At 44.3% G+C, this 21,624-nt stretch overlaps 1 protein-coding gene across 4 annotated transcripts in view; it reads right to left on the bottom strand.

Moving 5' to 3' along the window:
- TMEM164 (transmembrane protein 164) overlaps positions 1 to 21,624 on the bottom strand; it is a 163,477-nt gene that overhangs the window by 9,879 nt on the left and 131,974 nt on the right. The window lies entirely within an intron of this gene.

Below are 21,624 nucleotides of genomic sequence, written 5' to 3'. Positions count from 1 at the left end.
TGCTCAGGCAGCAGTAGCCTGGAGAGGGATAGGACTAAAGACAGGGTCGCACTCTGCTGGGGTGATAGAGATGAGCTGGCAATATGTCTAAGGTATGAAGGAACCCTCCAGGGTGACTTCCAGGTCTCTGACCTCAGCAGCCAAGAGGAGTTAACCTAGGGGCAGAGAGGAGTTGAACCAGGGACTGAATGCCCTAGCTGTGTCCTCCAGTGGACTGTGGATGTGCAACATCTAGAGCTCAGGAGGGGCTTGGGGAACGGAAGAAATCAATGAGGAGGAGTAGATCAAAGGTGCTTAAAGGATAAATCAAGAAAACAACAGCAGCTAAGTGGCTGAAGGACACATGTGGATCCACCAGAAGACAAAATGAAAGACGAAACGAAGCAGTTAACAGTAAACAAAACAGCAAATGGCCACAGAATTAGGCCAGAGGTGTTCTGGAAGCCAAGAGAAGATATTGAGTCTCAAGAAGGATACCATCCATAGTGTTGGATGTTTTATTGCTTGCACTGACCAGTAAATAAAACAGCCACAAGGCACATGTGGCAATTTATATTTGAATGGATTAAAATGAAATTAAAGTAGGAGCCGGTGCCATGACATAACAAGCTAGTCCTCCACCTGCAACACTAGCATCCAATATGGACACTGGTGTTTGAGTCCTGGCTGCTCCACTTCCAATCCAGTTCCCTGCTGATGGTCTGAGCAGGCAGCAGAGGACAGTTCAAGACCTTGGGCTCCTATAGGCTCCTATACATGCAGGAGACCCAGATTAATTTCCTAGTTCCTGGCTTCAGGCTGCACCAGCTCCAGCCTTTGCAGCCACCTGGAAAGTGAACCAGTCTCTTCTCTCTCTGTTTCTCTTCTCTTCATAACTCTGCCTATCAAATAAAAATAAGTCTTTAAAAATTAAATTAAAATAAATTCAAAGTTTGGTTTCTACGTCACATCAGCCACCTTTCAAGTGCTTAAAAGCCACATGTACTTAGTAGTAACTATAATGGACAACATGGCGATAAAATATTGCCATCATCATAGAGAATTCCATATGGAATCCTACCTCTTTAGAAGGATTCAAGAAAGACAAAAACTAGCACTAGATTTGGCAACATGTAGGTCACTAGTCATTTTTTCCTGTAGCAATTTCAGGAAAAACAGCAATACAAGAACTGGATGATAAAAGACAAACTTTATCAGGAGTAAGGTAAGGAAAAAACATTTTCAGGAAAAGGGTTCTGGATATGTAAAATCACAGAGAAATTACCAGCCAAATTTCCCCGATTCTCAATTGTGTTCGTCCATGACTCCTTCATCAGTATCTCTAAAGTAGCAACTGACTTTCCTCCTTTGACCCATGGAAGCAGAGGGGCTAGCTTCCTTCTTCTCATTGCTCGGCCCTGCCTTCTGCATAAAACCACACAACTACCACACGCACCTCCTGTCGCCCTTCCCTTTCAAAGTTCTCTATGGACACGAGTCCCAGCCCTCAATTCTAGAAGATATTCCTACATTGCTTGAAAGAGTAATTAACACCTTCCAAAGCTATCCCTGTCACATCTCTTGACAATTTCAACACATATCTAACAGGAAATTTTCAAGACTCTTGTCTCTCATTTCCTTGGTTTCCTCTCCTCAATCATCTTGTATTCTACTGCACCTCCGCCACTTCCTTTCTCGGTCCCACCTGTGACCTTATCATTATGATTACTGCAGTCTCTGACTGCAAAGTCAAGTATTCCTTCTTTCAACTTCTATTGTGTCCCCAGGCTTATGGCAGTTCAATTCACAACAGCTAAAATATGTAATCAACCCAGATGCTCATCCACTGATGGATAAAGAAAATCTCTTTCTCTCTTTCTCTCTCTCTCTCTCTCTCTCTCTCTCTCTCTCTCTCTCTCTCACACACACACACACACACACACACACACACACTATGGAATATTACTCAGTCATAGAAAATGAAATATTTTCTTTTGCAACTAAATGGATGGAACTGGAAACCATCATGCTTAGTCCAATATGTCAGTCCTAAAAAGACAAATGCCATATTTTTTAGATGTGGCAGTTAAGAATACAAAAAAAATAAAACTATAGCAATGAAATGGTCATTTGGAGATAAAACTGCCAATGTACAGCCCTTGCTTATACTGTTATGGAACTGTGGTCTTCCTACTTTTGACTTGTTCAACATTATAACCTAGGGCCTGGTGCAGTGGCATAGCAGCAAAAGTCCCTGCCTTGACTGTACCAGGATCCCATATGGGTGCCAGTTCTAATCCTGGCAGCTCCACTTCCCATCCAGCTCCCTGCCTGTGGCCTGGAAAATCAGTCAAGGTTGGCCTAACGCCTTGGACCCTGCACCCGCGTGGGAGACTTGGAGGAAGTTCCTGGCTCCTGGCTTTGAGTCAGTGCAGCAAGGGCTGCTGCGGTCACTTGGGGAGAGAATCATCGGATGGAAGATCTTCCTCTCTGTCTCTCCTCTTCTCTGTATATCTGACTTTGCAATAAAAATAAATATTTTTAAAAAAACATTATAACCTGTGGTGAATTAAACCTGTAAATATAGAGTGGATTAAAATTATACTTCAGCTAAAACTGATAGAGTGGAGGAAAGGATAGTGGTTGGGGAAAGCAGGGGAGTAGGGGCAATAGGAAGTAGGGCAATATTCTCTATATTAATAAATACTTTCTAAATGAAGAAAAACAAAAAACCTTTCCAGCTCACTTTCTTTTTTAAAAAAATATTTATTTATTTTTATTGCAAAGTCAGATATACAGAGAGGAGGAGAGACAGAGAGGAAGCTCTTTTGTCCAATGATTAACTCCCCAAGTGAGTGCAACAGCCAGGTTGATGCTATGCCGATCCTAAGCCAGGATCCAGGAACTTCTTCCAGGTCTCCCACGCAGGTGCAGGCTCCCAAGGCTTTGGGCCATCCTCGACTGCTTTCCAGGCCACAAGCAGGGAGCTGGATGGGAAGTGGAGCTGCCAGGATTAGAACCGGTGCCCATATGGGATCCCGGCATGTTCAAGGTGAGGACTTTAGCCGCTAGGCCATGCCGCCGAGCCCGCAGCTCACTCTTTCTAACAGGAACCACAATGTTACATATCCCTTACTAGAACTTGCAATCCACTGGTCCTGTTGCCTTTTTGCTGTCTTGCATGGCTCACTCTTCCATCCTTAAGTTCCATGGCCCATTATGTGATCTTGTATAGACCTTCAACTCCATTGTTACTCTCATTATCATACTCATCTGGGAAAAGACTGAGCCCTAGATAAACCCCAATCAGATGCCCCTTCTTGCTTGTCTCTACACAACTGAATGTGACTGTAGAAGTATACTGACTGTTCTCACTTCAAATTCATAACCATGAACCTCAAGGGCATTGTTCATATTGTCAGTCAATCACACTGTGCTTCTCCAATCCATTCGGTCTCTCATTCTCCTGGGCCACAATTCAGCATCTTCTCATTTCTTCTCAAATTTCTAATACTTCTATCCCACCCTCACTCTTAGGTAATGACCTTGCTGCTCACTTCACTGGGCTAAAGAAATCAGACAAAAAGTTAAGCAAGCTCCCAGGATCCCATTTAACCCCTATCTGCATAAGTAGGGAGCCAATTTGCTCCATCGTTACCTCTGTGACCACAGGTGAACTTCCCTGGGTCGCTGTGGCCCTGGGACCTTGGGTCGTGAACCATGTTATCACTCCAATTTGTCCTCTTCCTCCTACCTGAATAATTTCCTCCTCTCCACTTGATTATTCCCATTAGCAAAGAAACTAAATGTACTATAACAGCTCTTAGTCTAAAAAATAAATTATCCCCATTTCCCCCTCAAGCTATTATCTTGTCCCTCTGCTCCCTTTCAGAGTAAGACTGAAAGAAGTGGCTTCACTGTCCAATATGGTAGCTAATAATGTGACAGTTCAGCATTGAAAATATATGGCTACCCCTCATAGCAAACAAACAATCACACAAACTAAAAAAACCTAAAATAAATAGACAAACAACAAAAAGTAGAGCTTGAAATCTGACAGGAAAGAGCTGGCATGGATTTGCTCATGCCTCGCTGGGTGGGACACGAAGATTAGTCACTCTTCACCATGGTGTTGGGGACTTTCCTGCACCCCCCCCCCAAAAAAAATGTTCTGCACCTTAATTGTTGACAAATGTCTTGTTAGAGTTACAAGCCAGTCTAGATTATCCTAAAATCTGCCAAGATCAGTAAAATTATACTTCAACACAACAAATGGCTAAATACTAAAATGAAATAGACACGAGACAGCTGAATGGTACCTTATAGCCATTTTAAGGTATATAGCAGCCGGTCCTGTATACAAACTAAAATTGAAATGTCAATGAGCAAATCATAGGTTGTGGTTAAGAACTTGTTTTTTGTTTTTTTTTAACATACTGGTTACGCAAAACCATGTCAATTCCATAATGTTACAAATTGCTGTTAATGTTATATTGGGACTCTTAATTGACTGGGATGATATTCTACCAGCTCTAACTTTGGACCAGAAATGGTCTCCCCAAGAAACTGTTCAACCCATCTGGACAATAAGTAGCTGGACTCTATGTTTGGTATATGTTTGCAAGGAAAGAATCTTGATTGAATTTGAACTGTAATACTGCACCAAGGTGGAGGAATCCACCAGGGGGGAGGGGCGTGGGGAGGGGTGAGGGGATTCCCAGAGCCTATGAAACTGTAACATAATGCATAATAATTAATAAAAAAAATTAAATTAAGAAAAAAAGAAAATATATGGCTAGTATGAATTAGGATGTGCTTGTTGGTACGACATACATTCTGAATTTCACAGGAAATCCAGAAAAATACCTGGTAATAATTTTCATTCATTATATTTGGAATAATATTTTAGATATACCATACTAAACACATTATTAGGATTAATTTCAGAGCCCAGTGTGATGGCTCTGTGGCTAAATCCTCACCTTGCACGTGTTAGGATCTCATATGGGCAGTGGTTCATGTCCCAGCTGCTCCACTTCCCATCCAATTCCTGCTTGTGGCCTGGGAAACCAGTGAAGGATGGCCCAAAGCCTAGGGACCTCTGCATCTGTGTGGGAGACCTAGAAGAAACTCCTGACTCCTGGCTTTGGATCGACTCAGTTCCAGCCATTGTGGGCTCTTGGAGAGTGAACCAGGGGAGGAGATGGAAGATCTTTCTGTCTCTTTTTCTCTCTGTATATATGCCTTTCCAATAAGTAAATAAATAAGTAAATACATATCTTTTGAAGAAAGAATTTCACCAGTTTCTCACATCTTTTTAAATTTCTTTATTTGAAAGGTATATTTACAAAGAGAGTGAGAGAGATTTTTCATCCACTGGCTCACTCCCCAAATGGCCATAATGACCAGAGTTGGGCTGGTCCACAGCCAGGAGCCAGGAGCTTCTTCTTGGTATCCCATTTAGGTTCAAGAGCCCAAGTTCTTGGGCCATCCTCCATTGCTTTCCCAGGCCACAAGCAGGGAGCTGCATCAGAACTGGAGCAACCAGGACATAAACCAGCACCTATGGAATGTAGGGGCCGCCAATGGCTGCTGTATGCCGTCAATGGGTGATTGCCCCATATCTATCTTTAGTATGATTCTGGAAGATTTGAAATTACCTACAAGGCTCACATGTAATTGAACAGCACTAGTTTGTATTCATTTCCTTAGAATGCCTCTCTCCTGTTTTCTCTTGAATCTGCTCTAATCAGGCTTCCACCCTTTTAGCAAAACAGCTCCCATCTAGGTTACAAATGGTTTTGCCACTGCTAAGCCCAATGGTTTAATTCTCAGGCCTCCTCCTACATATGCGTTTCTTCTTCAAACACTCTTCATAAGCTGTTGGTGGTATAGTGGTGAGCATAGCTACCTTTTAACACTCTTCATGTGGCTTCTAGACCACCAAATCTCTCAGTCTCTTTCTGCCTCGGTGCTTGCATCTCTCGTCTCTTCCACTGATTCCTTCTCACAGCCCTGACTACTAAATGATGCAGATCAGATTACAGAACCCAGAATTTATCTGCTTTCCTTAAACGACTTGTTTTCTACCAATACATGGCTTTCATGTGATCAAAATGCTGATAACACCAAAATTTGTATCTTAGATTAAAACCTGGCCTTGAACTCCAGGTTCATCTACCCCACAGCCTGCACACAATATCTGTATGTGGATATCCAGTGGACACCTGGGGAGCAAGCCTGAGAGGGCCCCCGCTGACCAATTCTTAAGCAAGTGCTCCCTCTAGTGAAACCAAAGGGAATTTCCCTGAGCCTTGAGGAGAGCAGGCCTCTGGCAGCCTAGGGAGATGGCAGAGCACTTCTCTGTTGGTTTGAACTGTACAAAGTGAAATGCCATGGATTACGAAGAATGCCAATGTTTCTAAAAACAGTTACCAACATATTTAAACACTTCTGTGATATATTAATTGTATGTTTCCTTATGCAGACTTTTAATGTCATCTAGTCCTGTAACTATCCTCATTTGAATGCAGAGCTGAGCGGAACAGGTATTCTGAAATGGTGGTAGCTCCTGAAAGTGATAGGCGGCCACCTGTGACTGCCACTGACAACAGAAGCAGAGGCGGCTAAAAGTGCCAGCACCTGTTGCCTGAATTCATGTGGTGGTGCACTATTGCTAGAGGTTAGTGAGAATAAAGACACAATTCCAGGGGCAGCTATTGTGGCACAGCAGGGAAAGCCACGGTTTGGGTGGACAGCCTTCCATGACAGTGTCTGGGTTTGAGTCCCAGCTACTTTCTTCTGATTTAGCTCCATGTTAATGCAGGTTGGTAGGCAGCAGATTATGCCCAATTACTTGGGCCCCTACCACCCATGTGGGAGACCTGGATGGAGTTTCTAGGTCTGGACCTTATGCTGACCCAGACCTAACTATGATGGGCATTTGGGAAGTGAACCAGTAGACAGAAGATTCATCTATCCTCTCCCTCACCTTCATCATTCTGCCTTTAGAATTATATATATGCATGCTTAGAAAGATATAATTTCACCACCACCCCTATTCAAATTAATGGGCTCCTTGAATCCTATTAGGCATCTCTGCCTTGGGGTCAGCACTAAGGCTCAACTGGCTAATCTTCCACCTGAAGTGTCAGCATCCCATATGGGTATCGATTTGTGTGCTGGCTGCTGCACTTCCCATCCAGCTCCCTGCTTGTGGAAATGAGTGGAGGATGACCCAAGTCCTAGGGAACCTGCACCCATGCAAGAGACCTGGAAGAGGCTCCTGGCTCCTGGCTCCTGGCTCCTGGTTTTGGATTGGCTCAGCTCCTACCACTGTAGGCATTTGGGGAGTAAACCGACGGATAGAAATTCTTTCTCTTTCACTCCTCTTCTGTAAATCTGCCTTTCCAATGAAAAGAAATAAATATTTAAAAATTACCAAAACATGGTGAGGATGAAGAAAGAGGAGTTCTGGGAGGGCAGCTCCAGAGTTGCGCCCGCAGCCCTGCAGACAGAGCCCTGCCAGCTCCAAGGCTGGACAGGTGTCTGCAGCACTGGCTTCTAGCCAAGCTTCCCATCACTAGAAGCTGGGAAAGCCTTCTTGCCATCACCAGACCCTTCTGCAATTGCTGTCTTAGCACGCTCCTTCCACCTGCTCACTTCAAGGAGCCCTGGCCCCATTCTGAGTCCACTGCTGGTGCCCCAACCCCCTTGTCTTCCCACAAGCTCTGCTGGGGAAGGGGAACTGAAGGCTCCTCCGGTCTTCCATGACTACTTCCATGACTACTTCTGATACGGCTCCTTTCTCCTTCTTTCAGGACTCAGCTACTCCTCTTTGGCAGCATCATCTTAGATGCAGGTCTGTATTTCACTCATTCTGGAATTCATTCAAGGAAGAATTCAACAGCAATTTGGGTGCCTCTTCCAACACCCTTACCTTGCAGCCTCTTAGACCTCCACATCTCCGCAGCTCTGCTCCACCTCGTTGACCACAATCCGCCTTGTTTGTCACTCTAAAGTGTTCCACCTGGGTCACGTGACTAGAGCCTCCCACAGTTTCAACTTTCATATCCTCATGCCTACAGCACATGCGCCTGCCCAGAGGGGGGAGCCCCCCACGCTGGACCTCTCATCCCTTCATGCCCTTCACCTCCCACCTGGAATTCCTCCTTGTTCCCTAGCACTCTCCTAGTCTCCCTTTCATACCAGCTTGAACTTCATTCCTTCTATACCATGGCCTTGAACTAGTACCCTCAATTCCCCCTCATGACCTCATACCCAAGGACAAGTTTGCTAAGGGTAAGAAACTAAGAAACTGCCCAGACCACATTTTATTAGGTTAGTAGTCAATGTCATGGTCCATTGGCAAGCAGAAAGCACACAAGCAAAGGGAAACAACAAATATAGCACCAACTACCTAACAGGAACTAGCATAAGCACTTTATATACATTAACTAACTTGCGCTAATCTTAAACTTATGTTTTTAAATGTTTTAAATAAGTTTTCAAACTTATTTAAACTTGATAATTGCAATCCTGAGAAAGTATCGCCGTTCTTATTTCTATATGTGAGGAAATGTGAGCACAAAGAAGTTAAGGAAATTGGCCAAAGTCACATAGCTATTAAGAAACAGAATCAATATTTGAAAAACAGGTTGTGTAGTTTCAGGACGGGGAGCGTACACTGTTCATCTGCACTTGGCCACTGAACATGGTCCTTTGGCAACTGGACCTGTTCCCTCTTCTCTCTATTTTAGTTTTCCCAGTGCCCATGGGACATTGGGAAATAAGCTGGGGTCCACCCACCACATCTGGCCACCTTACATTTCTCCAGGTCTGCAGCAGGACTGTCACACAGGTGTTGAGATAAAGCCGTGGGATCTGGCCCAGCTGGCAGGCCCTGTAGAGGAGGTACTATGGGCCTGCTCTGCTAATAATAAAGTGTTGTTCTGCTTCCCATTCTGTTGTTATTCTTTGCTGAGCCACCCTTGGTCGAGAGCATGAAAGCAGGATGGTTTGTCACATGATTAGAAAGACCCTGGCCTGAACTCCAAAAGTCCCTCACTTTCAATATCCACAATATTGATCCTGCCTACAAAACTGCAGCACTGGATGGGCCCCTCAAGCCGGACATTCTGCTCCTCCACTCAGGCTGTGGAATACCAAATGGCGTAACCTTTTAGATCAGAGCCAGAAAAACGCCTGGGTTCCTGGTTCAGGAGGGGCCCTTGATGCCAGTTCCTACTATCCACATGCGGCTGTTTACATCTCAGTTCAAAATCACTAGGCTTAAGTAAAATTGGAAAATTGCTTTTTCAGTCCCAGTAGCCACATGCAGCTCTTAACCACCATATTGGACTGTTCCCATCAAGGAACAGAATTCTACTGGATAACGCTGAAAGGGTGCCGACACAACAATCTGCTTCCACTCCCCACAGCACTTATTCCCCTTACCACTACTGACCAAATCCCTTTTCTTCTCATGACCTTATACTTCATCCAGTCCATACTTTTGGCTTCATCTCAGCATCTGCACATGCCCAGGCATGTGGCAGAGAGGACAGGAAAGGAAGATAAAGGGGAAGATGGAAAAAGGGCAGGGGAAACACCTGTTATTCTGACTCTATCAGGCCCTAAACTCCTCCTTCCTCAACATCCTGAATTTCCCCTTCCTTCCCATCTTCACATTCGCCAGAGGCCTGATTTTATCGTCCCTCTCAGATCCAGGGAGGCTTGGTTACTACTATGTAAGTGGAAGTTTACAGAACAGCCAGCCACTCCTGTTGCTCTGATCATTCCCACCATCTCCTCACTCTTCCCCTTGCTCTACTATTTGCAGGTTGCTGTTCCCCAAAGTTTTCTCTGTTTCTTCCCCATCTACGTAGATACCCAGGATCTCTCACTCACTCCAATGATTATATTCACTGCTTCTACTTCAGTGATGATAAAGCCAGCCTCTAAACCCAAACAACCCCCCAACAGTCTATCCTCCAGAACAGCTCCCTGGGGATAGCCTAGAAAACCACCTGCCTCCCTGCTGTGATGTGAATGCTGCCAAAATTCTTCTATTGCAACCTAATCTTCAATGTGATGGCATTACGGGGTAGGCCCTTAGGGTGATTAGGTCACAAGGTGGCACCCTCATAAATGGAGTTAGTGCTCTTATAAAACAGACCTGAAGGAATGGTCTAGCCCTTCCACATGTGAGGGTGCAACCAGAGAAACCACCTGCAAGCCAGGCCCTCATCACACATCACATTTGCTGCCATCTTGACGTTGAACTTTCCACCATCCAGCACTGTGAGAAGTAAATTTCAACTGTGTTTAAGCCACCCAGCTCATAGTATCTTTCTTACAGCAGTCAGACTATACCAAGACACTCCCTGAAATATGCTCTATCCTTTCATACCTACCCAGACACTCTTGTCAAAACCCTGGGAGGCTTCATCAACTTCACTCCATTAGCATCTTAATTATGATAATGATTATGAATTCAATCAATAATTATTGTTGCTAATTACTTATGCTAGAAAGCAAAGATTCAATCATAATTGTATAGCTTCATTTTTGAAAAAAAAAACTTGTGATTGCTGCCATCTGGTGGCAAGCATCAGATAAATATTAGATCCAGAAATAATCAAGGCACATAAAAAGTATCAGAAGACAAACATATTAAGAGAAAAAGTGCCTTAGAATGCTGAGGGAAGTCAGAGACACCTCCAGGGAGGAAGCACTATCCTGGAGATAACATGCGCAGGAGGACATCATTGGCAAGTGCCAGACAGAGAGCTAGTCTGTGCCTGAACATCTGAACATCGACAGAGGCTATGGATAATCTTATCATTCGTTCAGAGGGTGACCTAAGAGGGTTAGAGTGTAACTGATGGCAAATAGGAGCAAACAAATAACATGGATCAGGCTGTGAAGTCATAAGAGTTTGATATATGTCCTGGACAAGTCGTTTTTAAACATTGGAGCCAAATCTGATCGGATCTGCTCTTTCTTCTAAAAGATCGTTTTGGAGACTGTGTGGGGAACAGGCTGGGGAGGAGGTATGAGGAAACCAGGGGGCAGGGATGTAAGGGGACACAATGTATTCTGCGTACGAAGAGGCTGAGAGCTCGAATCTGAATGGGGTGCTGGGGATGGAGAGAAAGGGGCAAATGTACCAGTGATTTGTTGAATCTGAATCATGAGAACCTCTGAACTCATCAGGAGAGGTAGTGAAGCCGTGCATGTTATACAGGACACCTGCCTTTATTTTTAGCTTTGGCAATGGATGAAGAACGGAACCAAGTGCTAACCAAGGAAGGAAATACAGGAAGAAGTAGAATAAGTTGGAAGCAGGGGTGTAGGTGGCAAGAGTTGGCCTACAGACATGTGGTTGTGGTGCTTCCAGAGTCCAGGTGAACTGTACTGACAAGGATCTGTGCAGCAGGCAAAGCCAGCAAGCCCAAGGAGAAATCCAGTTACGAGGGAGAGCCAGGAGAGAGGGGGTGTCCCAGAGCCCCAAGGAAAATGTGTATCTCCAAGGAGGGAGCATGTGTTGACAAGCATGTACTCAGTGTGTGCGAGGTTTGGTGGCTTCCAAATGGAGCAAAGCTCCCTTCTGACCTTTAGAGACCACAGTCTACTCAGAAGACAGAAGGGTAATGAATGAGATAAGCTAGAACTGTGGTTAGTAATAATAATAATAATTAGAAAAACGAATGCATTGTATGCATTCTGTGTCAGGTACTATTCTACATACTTTACATATACAAGGGTCCTTCGAATCACTTATGAATTAAATGAGATTAAAGGATCAAGTTAGAGAGCAGGTGCGTTTAGCCTACTGCTCAAGATATCTGTACCTGTATCACAGTTAAGGGTCTGATGCCGTGCCCTGGCTCTCTGACTCTGCCTTCCTGCTAACACAGACCCTTGCAAGATGCGGTGATGGCTCAAGTCACTGGGTTCCTGTCACCCTCGTGGGAGACCTGGATTCAGTTCCCAGCTCCCATTCCAGAGCTTCAGCTTGGTCTGGTCAAAGCAACTGCAGGCATTCAGAAAATTAAGCCCATGGATGGGAGCTCTTCTTCCCTGTCTCTTGTTTCTCTCTGTTTCTCAAATAAATAAGTAGACTGCAAAAAAAAAATGTAAAGATAGATAGATAAATAGATAGATAGATAGATAGATAGATAGATAGAAAGAAAGAAAGAAAGAAACAGATAGATATTCACATTTCTCAGAGTAAAAAACATTTTGAAATCCAGGCTTATAAGTTGTCACGGGAATACATCTCACAAAAAAACCTTATGCATGGATTTCAAAATGTTTTACACCAAAAGAAACTGACCATCTAGTTCCCATTTCCGTAAACTTTCTTAAGCACCTGTGAAGGAGCTCACTGAATCCTCACAACATGCCATGAGGTTAGAAGTGTGAACATTTCACAAGTGCAACAACAAACGCCTAGAAGACAAGGCACTAGCCCAAATGCTAGAACTGGCAAGCAAGCAGCACAACCAAGACTTGAACCCATAGTGTCCGAATCCAGCAATTCCAAGGAGAAGCAGCACTGTGTGATGGGGAAGCCGCCCCGCCACTCTCAACCCCCTGCCCAAGCTGCAAGCACCTATCTTCATTCTTACCCTTGTGGTGCTGTGGCCCCTTTAGGCAGTTTGGGGAAGTTTGACAACTGCCTTTTAAAAAATAGCCTTTAAATTTACAAAACAAAAATACAAAGGATTACCAAAAACCGAGCCATGAAATAGGCTTATCAAAACACCTGTCCAAATCAAATCCATTTTTGAATGTTGAGGTCCTCATGAATGCAAATGATTTGTTGAGAACTGTGCAGCAGGTGTAATATGAGAGGAAAACATCTGTGATGTACATTAATGATAACATGCTGCCTGCTGCTAATACAACTGCAGCCTGTCTATATTTATAAATGAAGTCAGTATTATGTTGCAGTCGGTGTTACTGCAAATGAAGAAGTAAGATTTTTTTTTCTCCTCATCCAAGGTCATGAGCCTCAGGAGATGGGCTCCAGTAAGTCTCACGGACATTGTGAGGATTACATGAGATCAAGATCGTGCACCAAAAACAGTGGCTTAATGCCCAGCTTGTATGCCCTAGCAGAGGGCAGGAGCAGTGTGCAGCACGGGCACACAGGCCTGAGCAGGAGGCCTTTCACTCATTCTGGTGCCCTTGTTACTGAGGGCAAAAGGCAAGTTCCCATCCTCAGAGAGACCAACAGGTAAGCAGACACCTATGCTGCAGTGGAGAAGGACAACAAAAGGGGATTCGGGAAGAGATTCAGAGGACTTCTGAGAGAAGCGCGACTTGGGGAAACAAATGTTCTGGGCCCAGAGCTGGAGACAGACATGTCTTGCAAGAAGTCACAGCCTTTTTAAAGGGCTAGAGATATGTAGTTGGTAAGGCAGGCACAAGGAGGCCGAAGGGTTTGCACCAGCGTGTGGTGTACAAGAAATGGAGAAGCAGTTCAAGGCAGACCATGCATTCTTTTCTGTATGCTGGGTACAAGAGGATCCCCTGGGGGTCTCTACACAGGGATGTGCTATGATCCTATCAGAATGACAAAAGCAGCTTTAGAAGCTATGGGTAGCAAAAGAGGCAGGTTAGAAGCAGGGAGACCCCAGCGAGCCAACTGTCATCACAGAGGAAAGTGCCGACAGGCAAGGCTTGGCCCCAAGCAGCAACCCTGGATTCAGGAGGGAGAGGGTGGGCCTCAGAGACATCAAGGAGGTGACAGCAGGAAGACTCGGTGATTTTGCCACACAGCGTTAGCATGAGCTTTTTCATGTACAGATCTCATCATGCTGGACTAGTCAATGAACAGATCCATGTGAGGTCACCTATGGCACCAGCATCCCATATGGGTGTTGGCTGGAATCCTGGCTGCTCCACTTTTCCATCCAGCTGCCTTCCAGTGCACCTGGGAAAGCAGCAGCAGATGGCTCAAGTCCTTGGATCCCTGTACCCATGTGGGAGATCCGTAAAGAAACTCCTGGCGCCTAGCTTTGGACAGGCCCAGCTCTGGCTGTTGTGGCCATTTGGGAAGTGAACAAGCAGATGGGAGATCTCTCTCTGTCTCTCCTTTTCTCTGTAACTGTCTTTCCAACAAAATAATCTTTAAAAACAAAACATCCAAATGTTTACAAAATGAAAAACAACTACAAATGTAGTGGAATGAAATTATGGGGTACCTGAGCCCCTTCCTTCTCATCTGTGGTTTGAGTTACCTGACATCAACTGTGATCCAAAAATATCAAGTGAAAAATTCTGAAAGCATACAATTCGTAAGTTCTAAATTGCATACCATTCTGAGTAGTGGGATAAAGATGTGAATCATTCCAAGATGTGAATCGTCCAAGATGTGAATCATTCCTTTGTCATGGATATCCATGCTGTATACATTATGCTACCCATTCACCAGCTACCCAGCAGAGATCCCAATGATCAAATTAACTGTCACAGTATTACAATGTTGTGCTCAAGGAATCTTTTCATGGCAAGAAGAGTCATGCTGCCTCCTAGTGCCTCCATCATTTATCTTCCTTCACCTTCTTACACAGGCATTAAATCCTCCCACATCATAGGGAGGGTGAGAACAGTGCAACGAGATAGTCTGAGAAAGACCTCACACACATAGCTTCTATTATGTACGTTGCTGTTACGGTTCCATTTCAAAACCAGGTACTGTGATTATCCCTTACTCTGCCTGAGAAGTTAAACTTCATCACAAGTATGCATGTCTTGGAAAAAAAATAGTGTAAATGGATTCTGACCTACTCATGGCTTCATAGAGCAAGTGGACGTTTTAGACCATACCCCCCATGGAAATTCAACAACTACTACATATTTTTTTTTTTAAGAAAAGCCCCAGAGTCAGAAAAGACTTTCAAATCATGACACAGCATGCAGAAGTCATACCAGATAGATAAGTTCCACAGAGAGGAATCAGGGGCAAAGGTGAAGCACAAGAAAGCTCTGGGAAATAACTGCAGTTTGAATCATAGAGGGTTAATTCCTAATATTTCTATATGAAGAAGCCTTAAAACATTATATATGAATGACTTGCGATTTGTTCCCCTTAAGTTTAAAAAAAAAAAAGATTTTCAGTTTCTCTCAAAGTAAGAGAAATTCAAATGAAAACTGAAGCAGTAAATCACTTTCTAAATCCACCACATGCACAAAAGTCTACTTTTGGGTGATGCGTATGGAAAAAAAAACCTTCTCATATACTGTTAGTGGGCACTTAAGTGTCATAGACTTGAAAATGTCCATCAGCGCTCAGCACAAGAACCTAGTGGCTAAAGTCCTCGCCTTGAAAGCACCGGGATCCAATATGGGAGCCAGTTCATGTCCGAGCGGCCCTGCTTCCCATCCAGCTCCCTGACTGTGGCCTGGGAAAGCAGTACAGGACGGCCCAAACCCTTGGGACCTTACACCCACATGGGAGACCCAGAAGAAGCTCCTGGCTCCTGGTTTCAGATTGGCTCAGCTCCAGCTATTGTGGCCACTTGGGGAGTGAATCAGCAGATGGAAGCTCTTCCTCTCTGTCTCCCCTCCTCTCTGTATATCTGACTTTCCGATAAAAATAAATAAATCTTTTCTAAAAAAAAAAAGGAAAATATCCATCAAAATTATGAATGCATGAGTTTTTGTTCACCATTTCCAACTCAGAGGACTTATCTCACAGATGAACTTGCACACAGGTAAATGGCATTGGTTCAAGGTCATCAGGTGCAGGGTTAGGTGCATTTGCAAAAGATGTGAAGCAAGCCACATGTCCACCAAAGGGATACTGAATAAGTAAATTATGATACTGTGTTACCACCTTATATTCTGATTAAAGGTAAGAACCCCAAAGTCATTTTCTTGGGTTCAGATCCTGGATCTGCCACATATTATCTGAACATCAGTTTCCTCACCTCTAAAAGGCACATACCAAGAATATCTACCTAACTGAGCTGTCATAAGGATAAAATGAGAAGACATGTGAAAAGCTTGAAACGGAATCGGGAATGTAGCTGTCTTATACACAGTTTTGTCATATTCATTGTGCTATATTCTATCACTAGCACTGTAGAATATTATGCTACCATGAAAAGGAAGCAAGATTCCTATGGGTTTACATGGAAAATTTTCGAAGAAATATTGCTAGATAAAACAGTAACAAAAACAACACCATGAGGAAAAAAATGAGTAAAACTAGTTTAACCTGTATTTATACGTGGGACAAAAAAAAAAAAAAAACTCTAAGAGACTATGCGAAAAAAAAATGAAAGTGGTATAGTTACCCACAAGGATGTTTGCAAGAAAGGAGAAGAACAGAACATTTTTCACAACAAGGTTTTTGATACTTTGGGTTTTTTTACTAAAATTTATAAACGAACTTTATAAGAAAAGACTCAGTAGAATAAGTTAGAACCATGTTCCTTCTTAAAATTTCCACTGCTTTCTACGGCTGTCAGAATCAAGACTAACCCCTTGACAAGCCCTGCCTGAACTTTTCAGCCTGCCCTTGACATGCTACTATTACACATACCATTTTGACTGTCCATGATGGTTCAACACCTGCCCTATCCAACACTTGCCTTAAAATCTCCTACTTAGCTTTTGGCTCTCTATTCAAATGTCACTTCCTCTAAGCACTCTCCCCATCCCTGGGATTGGGTCAGCTTGCTTGGATGTAAGAAACATCCAGTCACATTCCTTTCCTTCAGAGCAGTGCTTACTTTTATTTCAGCTCATCAGTGCCCCCCAGAGGCCAATACAAGCCAGGCAGGAAAAAAGGCACTTGAAAATACAGGCTAGAGGAGTGGATGGATGGGACGCCAGGGGCAGAGATGATTCCAAGATTCTAGCTGGGGTGAGTGGGTAGGGTCACTTGGCATATGCACAGGAAAAGCAGTAATGTTGATGGGGGAAATGAGGCTGTTCAGTAAAGACAGGTTGGGACTGAAGTGTGCTCAGGACATGCAGAAAGAGATGAGTAACCTAAATGAAGGTGAATCTCAGAAGTCTGTGCTGTAGACAGTGATGCAGTGGCCATCACTGAACAGAACTCAGTTGGAATAGAAAATTACATGAGCCCATGGCAGAGTGTTAAAGTGAGAGGAGAACTGAGGACGGGGCTCTGCAGGAATCAACACCTTGGCCATTGGGAGGATGGAGGCTGAGAGATGGACTCACATGGAATCAGGTGCACATTGCTGGTAAGCTTTACAACCGCCAGTTCAGAGAAAAAGTCTGCAGGGCTGAAGAGAGGGGTGTGACAGCAATGTTGGAAGGAAAGAAGCGGGAAGACAGAGCATCAGGAGCGGCCCTGAGTGCCTCCCAAGCTTCCATGCTGCTTAGCAAGTGACTTCAGGCACTAAACATTTTCATTTTGAACAGTTATGTGTTAAAGATTCCTAAAATTGATAAACAGAAAATCAAAGCAATTATTTAACAGACAGTCTAAGATTTAACAGAAAATAAATATTAGCTCAAAAATTAGCTTAAGGGTATAGATCACATGCATACTAATACACGCGGTTATATGGATAAGGCAAAAATTGTCAGACCAAAAGAACTGAGGATTAAGGAATGTAGTTTTGACTATTCTTTTAAAAGGGTTAAAAGGAGGCTGGGCACAGACAGGGTGAGAGGGAAAGAAGGGAGGAATGAAATATCATATTCTTAGAATTGTATCTATAGGGTCCAGCACAGTAGCCTCATGGCTGAAGTCCTCGCCTTGCACGCACTGGTATCTCATATAGGGGAGCCAGTGCATGTCCTGGTGGCCCCACTTCCCATCTAACTCCCTGCTTGTGGCCTGGGAAAGCAGCTGAGGACAGCCCCAGGCCTTGGGATCCTGTACCCATGTGGGAGGCTGGAAAGAAGCTCCTGGCTCCTGGCTTCGGATTAGCTCAGCTCCAGCTGTTACACCCACTTGGGGAGTGAATCAGCAGACGGAAGATCTTCCTCTCTGTCTCTCCTCTTCTCTGTATATCTGACTTTCCAATAAACAGAAAATAAATCTTTAAAATAAAAAAGGTTAAAAGGAAGAAGACAGGGTTGGGTGGGGTTGAAAGAAAGTTTTATTAGAATGAGAAAGACTTTTTTTTCTTCCTTCATTCGTTCAACTCTTATTTCCTTTTTTAAAATTATTTATTTATACTTATTTGAAAGGCAGAATTACAGGCAGACATCTTCCATCTGCTGGTTCACTCCCCAAATGACCGCAACAGGCAGCACAGAGCCCATCTGAAGCCAAGAACCAGGAGCTTCTCCCAGGTCTCCCACATGTTTGCAGCAGGTCCCCAGGACTTGAGCCATCCTCTACTGCTTTCCAGTCCATAAGCAGGGAGCTGGATCAGAAGTAAAGCAGTTGGGACATGAACTGGTGCCCATATGGAATGCCAGCACTGCAGGCAGAAGAATAGCCTATTGAGCCACTGTGCCCATCATTAACTTTGCTTTCAAATAAATACATACATTAAAAAAAAAAAGAAGTTGTCCAGTGTTCTTCTCAGGATGCTGACTGAACATGCAATGGAGCTACTGAGGCCCAGGAGCCCAGGGCTTCCAGGAACGAGTGGGAAGAGATGAAAGGGTTTGGTGATGCTGGTGATAAGAAAGCAGTAGAGAGAATGGTGAAGAGATGGTGAAGGTTAAAGAGGATAAAGATGAAGGTAGAGAGTCTGTTCTGGAAGAGAGAGCAGGGAGCTAGCAGCAAGAGAAGCAGAGCACCAAAAACAAAGATGCTGGGTTCTGAGAGGAGCTGCTGGTGGGGGCGGGAATGGTTTCTAAGAAATATAGCTTGCCTTGGATCAATCACTATATATAGCTATATATACTATGCATACAGTGTACATTGTGTGGGTATATGTACACACAATGTATACATATAAGTTGTACATTGTATATATATGTACAAATATGTATATATACAAATAAATATATGATCACTTTGTACCCTAGAATATTCAATATAAAAATCTTTAAAGACTGCAACAATAAAAACTACAAAAGAAATGTATTTCCAGAGGGCAAAAGGCAAAGAGCTGAGATGAAAGAAAGCTGGAGAAGGAAAAAGCAGAGTGGATAAGATGGGCAGGAAGGACTGTGGTCTGTCTTACGACTACAGGGATGAGGAAGGGCCAGGATAACTGCTCAACACCACCCACTCACCCACCCCAAACCACAGGAAGAGGCACTGTGTGCCCAAGCCAGACCATACTGGTCAGCAAAACAAGCATCGGAGGCATGGAAGATACGTTGGGGAGTTGTCCTATCTTGGGTGAAAACTCCTAAGCCATTTATTTCCGGAGTCTTCTAGAGATCAGGAGCTCAAAATCCTAGGCTTCCTCAGTTTACGGGGAGATAATCTCCCCCCTTCCCACTCCACATTCACTCCCTCTCCTCAAGGCCTAAGCCCAAGGCTCGAGATCTAAGGTAAAAGCAGCCTTGGGAAGACATTGAGATTTCCTCTCAATGCTCACAATTTCCCCTAGGTGGACAGTAGATGGTAGCAAAGAGTCAAAGATGGAGACAAAGCCCTCAAAATAACATGCGGCTAGGCAGGCAGTGGCCCACCATTCCCGTGCTCCAGATAGTGGATACTCACTCTCAGAACCTGGAGTCAAAGGTCACCTTGAGGAGTTCACTCCACTTGTGCTGACTACCAAATATTCACAGAGCTAGGGTGTGTGCAGACTGTTACCAACAACAGAGCATATCACCTTTCACATTGTAGTGCCATTTGCCCACCTCATGGGTTAGGGAGGTGAGCTAACAGCAGCAGCTGCTCTAAGAAGACGTAATTCTCGTGCTAGAAATGATAAGAGAAAGCCTCAAATAAAAGTTCACTACCATAGTGCCCGCTGCAGGGCTTACTCAATGCATTACAACTGCCACTCTTCAGCAATGGACAGACTTTCTGTGGAAGTCTGTCACCTTTCTGATTCATCTCAGATTCCAGAATACAAATGCTTGGCACATCAATCAACAAATACATTTGTATGTGTTGAGTGATGGGGTGAATCAGGACAGGAAGTGAGGTTGATTCTCATTCTGATATGGATGGGAGATTGATATCTGTCCTTCAGGAATACAAAGTGCAGGAGAAAGAGCAGCAGTTTGGGCAGGGTCCTCAGCTGGGCTTTGGTTCCCAGCTCCATTAATTATGACAGTGGGCAAGATACTGGCACTTCTGAGCCTCTACGGTCTCCTCTGCAGAAGGAGGATTCTCACCACAGGGTTATTTGTGATGAGAAAACTCACAGCCCATGTCTAGCACAGCGTCTCACACACTGCATGACACTCAACACCAAGTCGTGACTGACACTCACTGGGGCTATAACTGCAGCCTATCCTCTGCAGCAGGCCCCAGGAGTGGAGGAAGAATCAATAGAGCAGAAAATCCATGAGATTTAAGACCCAGAACCCCTACTGCCTCAGCTCCAGTCTCCCAGACAGCACAGCAGCATAGTCAATTGCAGGTGGCAACGGAATCAGTCGTCAGGGTGTGGCTTTCCAGATTCCTCTTTTACGGGGAGGAGCGATGGCTATTTGACATTTTCCACATTAAACCAATCTAATTGAGCTACCTGGCAGTTTTCCACGGTGACTTAAGGGTACAAATACATTTAAATACCAGCCATGCAGATTTGGCCAGAACTTCCATCACACAGTTCAGCAGCCATTAATAATGCCTAGTAGGTGCCTGAGGCCCTTGCACAGCTACCTGCTTGGATCTCCCTAGAATAAGCACATCTCTAAGCTCTGAACATGATTGTAAGGCTGTTGGCTGTAGCACAGGGGGGCAGACTTGAGAACTAGCACAAGTCTCTCGGATATTGGTACTCTGGACATCTCTTAAAGCTCAGCAGGGAAAACTGCTTTTAGAACAAATTGAAAGAAGTGTTGTTAGCTACCCCCAGGTGTTTGCACAGGGTAAAAGCAACAGCCTGTTTGGTAGAAAGCAGCACACAGGAGGTCAGACACTCACAGGTAAGTAGATTCCAAGGACAACAACACTGCCTATCCTTCAAGACATCCCCAGCAGACCAGTGCTTGAGGGCATTTCACAGTGGAAGGCCTTTAGCATTTGCCAGCGCGCCTGAGCTAGAGAATGCAAGCAGGAGCTGAGAAACAGCAGAGCCCATCACAGCTTCCAGACCATCAACCAGGGGGCTCAAAGGCTCATGTAGCCCCAAGCCATTTTCAATGTGCTACAAACCATCACCTTGCTGGCTGGGGTGAGGTGGGGCAGGGTAGGTCTCCAGGAAAAGTCCCAGCAACCAAGATAGAGGGGCTTCAGGAAAGGAAGGACACAGAAGAAGTTGCTGTCACACAAAGTCCAGCAGCTTCAAGCAAACATTCTCCCCTTTTGTCTATGTCATAACAGAGGGAGAGGATAGTTTAAAAGCCATTACAAGGCAAAATACATCGGCTTCCTTTCCAGACTGCCTCTGGTAGGTTGCGGCTTGCTCTCTGTTGACCGAATGAAGGTTTCCAATCATTATTCTGACATGAAGGGTGCTGCTGTTTCACTTGACTCTTCCATCCCATAATCCTGCACCCCGTGGACTTCTTGTTCCTTTCACTGTCTCCTTCAGTTCTCAGAAGATGAATATAATGAGC

The sequence above is a fragment of the Ochotona princeps genome, chromosome X (genome assembly GCF_030435755.1).
Source record: "Ochotona princeps isolate mOchPri1 chromosome X, mOchPri1.hap1, whole genome shotgun sequence".
NCBI lineage: Eukaryota > Metazoa > Chordata > Mammalia > Lagomorpha > Ochotonidae > Ochotona > Ochotona princeps.
This window is presented reverse-complemented; position numbering and strand designations above follow the sequence as displayed.